This window comes from Kryptolebias marmoratus, linkage group LG9, assembly GCF_001649575.2.
Source record: "Kryptolebias marmoratus isolate JLee-2015 linkage group LG9, ASM164957v2, whole genome shotgun sequence".
Taxonomy (NCBI): domain Eukaryota; kingdom Metazoa; phylum Chordata; class Actinopteri; order Cyprinodontiformes; family Rivulidae; genus Kryptolebias; species Kryptolebias marmoratus.
The window spans coordinates 29,557,432-29,562,890 of NC_051438.1; the positions used below are offsets into that span (position 1 = coordinate 29,557,432).

General features: G+C 45.3%; 1 protein-coding gene across 2 annotated transcripts in view; it reads left to right on the top strand.

Moving 5' to 3' along the window:
* Nucleotides 1–5,459, top strand: part of arap3 (ArfGAP with RhoGAP domain, ankyrin repeat and PH domain 3) — a 35,939-nt gene that overhangs the window by 18,613 nt on the left and 11,867 nt on the right. The window contains exon 2 of one of the 2 annotated variants that reach the window (XM_037977436.1): nt 740–900. The exons of the other annotated variant lie outside the window; for it this stretch is intronic. The gene's annotated coding sequence lies outside the window, so the exon portion shown is untranslated. The remainder of the gene's footprint in view (nt 1–739; nt 901–5,459) is intronic. 2 annotated transcript variants of the gene reach the window in all.

A 5,459-nucleotide genomic window follows, 5' to 3' on the forward strand; every position in this document is an offset into this window, starting at 1 on the left:
GAAGAACCGTTCAGCGGGGTTCTGTTAACCTCAGGTCAGTTGTGGAGAACCGTTCTGCAGGGTTCTGTTGACCTCAGGTCAGTTGTGAAGAACCGTTCAGCGGGGTTCTGTTAACCTCAGGTCAGTTGTGAAGAACCGTTCTGCAGGGTTCTGGTAACCTCAGAACACACAGGGCTGTTCTGCTGACATCAGCTCTCCTCTTATTGTCAGAACCAAACCTCCAGCTCGGTTCTCCTGAGATTCATGAGTGCATCTGTCTGAAAGAACCCAACCTGCTCAGAACATAAAGGTTGAACCAACAGCATCCTGTTCTATCAGTTCAGGTTCTGTCTGGTTCTTTAAAAAGTTGTCACGACTCTGAGTGACAGAAGCTTCGTCCTGCTGAGTTTAATTTAAAGAACTGTTTGTTTTTTAAACGTTCCTGCGGAGGATTTCCAAATGGTTCTGTTAAAATATCTCTGGTAGAAATCAGAACGGAACATTTCTTCGATGCTGCCGTGGTTCTGAGATCAAACAATAAAGTCTGAACCATCAGGGAGTTCCTGAACGCAGCACCAGAACTTTAAACTGCACCCAGCTGATGGGCTCCTCTGACCCAGTTCTCCCAGTGGTCCCAGTGAGCGGCTCCAGTCACAATCAGGAACAATCGGGTCTCTGTTCTCCACAGAACAGCCGTCCTGTTGTTCTCAGAGCTGCTCTCTGCCCTCTCAACCCCGTTATGTTTCCAACCCACATTCAGAACCGGTTCGGACCTCCATCAGTTCCAGTGAGAACCATGAAGACCGCCACAGAGTCTGCTCTGCTCTGGTCTACAGAGGAGCTCAGGGTCCAGTCAGTGGCTGCAAGGAGCCCAGACCATCAGCCCTCCACCGCCGTGCTGACAGCTGCAGTGCATTCTGGGTAAACATCTGTCCTCTGGTCTGGTTCTGCTCCAGAAGTCTTCTGGTTCCTTCAAGTGGAGCTGCCATGTTGTTTTTAGAGAGAAGAGGCTTCAACCTTTGACCTTTAACCTGCTAACTGAGGCCTGTAGAGTCTGAGATGGAGCACTGCACGGTCTGACCTTCAGGGTGAAGATCAGCAGCTGTCTTAAATGTCTCCTCTTGTGAATAATCTTCCTCTCTGTAGAACGATGGACTCCGGATGACCTTTGACACTTCCCAGGTTGCTTCTCTGAGGTCATTGCTGATGTATTTCCGCCCTGACGTTGTGTTAACACACACCTGGAGCTCCAGAGCAGCAGAACCTCAGCAGCTCCTGGTCCTGAACCTCTGAGATCCTGAGGCTGGAACCAGTTTTAACTTCTTGTTCTGTTGAATAAATAACGACTCGGTGGAACCTGTTTGGTGTTTTTGTTCCCCTGAGGAAAGATTTGAATCATTTTAAAACCGGATCAGTTTTATTACATCCTGATATGTAAAGAACTGAAAGAGGGAGGACTTTCTTCTAACCTGGACTGGGAATATAAACGCATTCTTAGACTCTTCTTCCCTGAGAGGTGAAGATGATGATGATGAAGTCTGCAGTTAGAGGTGAAGACGTCTCCGCGGTGATGACGTCCTGATGAGGTTTCCTCCTGAGGAACAGCTGTATCCTGTGTTTTGTTCAGAGCTGGGGGGGGGGGTCTGAGGCTCCTCTGAGATGTTTGCATGTTTTTACTTCAGCAAACAGAAGGAATTAAAGATCTACCATTCCTTGCAGGAATGCATATCACATTTTTTAAATACATTTTTCCCTCTGCACCTCAGGCAGTTTAACCTCCTGCCTTTAGATTTTTCACCAGTTTGTCCCCATTCCTCCCAGTCTCCATCTTTTTTAATTTAAGTTTTTTGGGGGCATTTTTATCTTCGTTCTCCACCTCGATGCCTCCCGAACGTCTGGATCTTTTGGATCTAACACCAAATCTGACGGTTCCTCCTCCGCTCCCCCTTTCACCGGGGCGGTGTGACTTTAAACAGCTCGACCTTGTTTCAGACAAAAATCAACATCTCATTAGAGTCTGACTGTCAGCTGGAGTTCCTCCGATAAAACATCAATAACTACCAGAGAAGTTGCATTTTCTGTTAAAATCCAGTGTGAGCGCTGAGAGCTGAATGACTGCTGAAATCTGCTGAAGAAGCTAAAACTGAGCTGTTAGAGCTGAACAGACAAACAGAAGCTAAAGGCTAACAGCAGCAAAATAATACCTTAAAGCAACAAAAGGGTAGCTAAAAGCTAAAAGTGTCCCTTCCCCAACCAGCTCCTCAGCAGCTTCTATATTACCCAGCATGCTTTTCTTCCTCCTGTGTTTCCATCATGGCCGCCCCCACAGATCCTTCCTGTCGTCTCTAATCAGAGCTCTGATGTTCAGGAGGATTCAGAGGAACAGGAAGAGGACTGGACCTTGACTTTCACAATAAAGCTCATGTAAACTCTTCAGAATAAGAGTCAGACTCTGTCACAGCTTAGATGATTACAGGAGGAAGCCTCAAACATCTGTTGAGCTTCATAAAGGGAAGCAGACGGATGTTAGTTGTGTTGATACCTGCAGAAATGTTGTATTTTATTTTGTTGTTGGTTTTACCTACGACTCCCAGGATGCTGATTGGTGGGAAACGTCCAATCAGAGCACAGAGCTCTGTCAGGTTCTGTTTGTTCTTCTGATTCTGACAAATCTCAGAAGCTTCAGACTTGTGTCAGGGCAGTGGTGACCCCCCCCTCCGGAGTCAGACCCTGAGTCCTTCCACTGAGACCCCAGAGACCCCAGAGACTGCAGCAGAACCTGCAGCAGCATTGGTTCTGATCCAGTTTCCTCTCTGAGCTCAGTCAGACGTTTCATCAGAAATCATAAGATGCAACTAAAGTTTGTGTCTTTTTATAACTCGTATTTAAGGCATATTTATGACATCTTTATGAACTCGTACAGATGTTGGTCATGTCAGATGAGCTAAATGAAGCTTTATTTTCTGTCTGTCTGGGCTACATTTGGACGGGTCAGACTGAAGGAGACCTGGGGCTCTAGTCCATCAGATCTGGTCCTTGTCCCTGCCAGTCTGGACCCTCAGTCCTGAGTTCGGCCCTCTTTGTAAAGTGGAAGTCGGATGGGAGTGTCTGTATCCTCCTGCTGCGTTTCCTTGCCCGGCTCTTTATCTGCAGCCTTCACTCACTTCCTGCCTGCTGCCGCTGTTCTCGAACGGTTTTCCTCCTCGGGACCCGTTGCTCTTTCTGCTCCCAGAATAGAGCAGATAAACGTCCTCTGCTGCAGGTTTGAGACACCTTCAGCTGCAGGAAGCAGCAGTTTGTGACTTCATATTCAAATAATGGTGATTATATTCAGACTGGAGATGGGATTTTCTTTTACTCATCGTCTGCTGGACGTCTCTGACTAACAGCAGTGATTAATGCCAACTTCCTCTGCTCCTCTTTTAAACATGGCTTCTGTCCCTCTGTGGTTCTCGGTGGTCCTCCTGGGGTTCTGCGGGTCAAATCATCCACGTCACTGAACAAGTCCAGACTCCAGGAAGAAGTCGTGGAAACTAATTAACACATGTTGGAGTTTGTGTTATTTAAAGTAACGTGCTTCCTGTTTCCTGTGTGTACCTGTGCAGGTGCCTTCATGTGTGGAATAATTCAACATCGTCTTCTTTTCAAACAGGATTCTCTTCAGGTTCTCTTGATCAGACGTGTTTCACCTCGGTCATAAAATCAGAAAACAGTTTATAAACATGGGAACAAAGAGTTCTTCCAGATCAGAAAATGAGCCCAGCTGACAAACAACCGAGGACTCCAGAGATCGCTGGACAGAGGTGGGCGGGGCCAACCTGTCAGACCTNGCCAGGTCTGACAGGTTGGCCCCGCCCAAAGAAAAGAACATCTAATAAAAGAATCGTCACATTAACCTCAGGTGATATTTCTGAAGAAAGCTGCAGTCGACAGCTGAAAGATGACAAAGTAAAAAAAAAATACTCCTTAATATTTACATGTCTGAACAAAATACCCTGAAGAGAATTCCTGCATGTACCTGTGCAGGTAGCTTCCTGCAGACTCTGTAACACAGAGAACATCGTGCTTCTCTTTGTGTTGGTCCCGGACCTGCAGGCTGATCCGGGACCAGAACAGAAGCAGCTGAAGTCTGAAGGAGGAAAAAGGTCGTTTGGAGGAAGCTGCTGTGACTCACTTCCTCCTCGGCCTTTGTCCTCCTGCTGGACACTGCTGTCCTCTGAGACGTTGTTATTTTTACTCTCTTTGTTCCTCTGGATTCTTGACTTCATCTCCGGCTGTTAAACACATCTGGGACGCCCAGAGTTCCTCCACAATCTCCTTCCTAACTGGGTGGCAGATATTTGCTCTGATCAGAAGCCGTCTGATTTAATAAATTCTGTCAGAGTTCTGGTCATGATTTTTTTTCCTCTCAGAAGTTCTCTGACCCTAACAATACACACCCCGTCAGGTTCAAGTGACCTCTGACCCTCACCAGCCTTTACAGATTGAGTATGAAGAATGAGTATTGTCTGCAGGCTTCAGAATGGCCGTGGTCTTCAGCAGCACCGCTGGACCTCACAGGGTCTCCATTTGTCCTGGAAAATGTCCCAGTGAGGAAACAGAAACACACACAGGATGCAGGGAGTGCTGCAGCGAAGGGTGTTGGTTCAAGCTGAGGGGTGGAGAGCTTTCAAAGGAAAAGCTCTGTGTGTGTGGAAAGGTTAAAAAAGTTGGAATTTGTTGTATTTTAAGTGTCTCTGCAGTTTGTGATCTGAATCTCTGCATCCTGTAGCTGCAGAAAGTTTAAAGTTTGGATTTAAAAATGGGACAAAAAAAAAAACAGATTGAAAACAACACGGGCTGAACAATAAAATAAACTTCTATGAACCACAGAGGGAGAAATCAATAAATATAATTCATGTTTCATTGGAGGAAAGCTAAACGCCAGAACAAAAGAAGAACGTTTGCATGTGGGCATTATTTCTGAGGTTAATAAATTCTTCTGATGGACTGAAACAACACATCCAAGTACTTAGCCTACATGCAAAGCCCCTCACCTTTTTGAGTGAAAACCACACCTCCACTTTGAATGATGGTAAATGGACAATCGTAGGTGTTTGAACATAAAACATTAAATAAAAATACAGTACTGACTTGAAGATTTTGAGTGCTCAAGTATTATAATCTGCTGATCAACATTTTTTTATAAATGTAGCCTGAAGTTGATCAGATTGGATCCTGGGGGATGTTCTGACACTGACCATATTCTTATTTATTAAACTACTTTATTTGGTTTAATAAACCAGTTAACTCATTATTAAATTCAAAAAAAAGTTAAAAAACAAAAACGACTGGACTTCTATTCTGTAGCTGAAGACGTTTCGCTTCTCATCCGAGGAGCTTTCTCAATTCAGAAATAGAGAGTGTGGAGTTGAGCTTTAAAAGCTGAGATGTGATGTAAGCTGGATTGCTTGCAAATTGTTCTCACTCTCCTAACAATG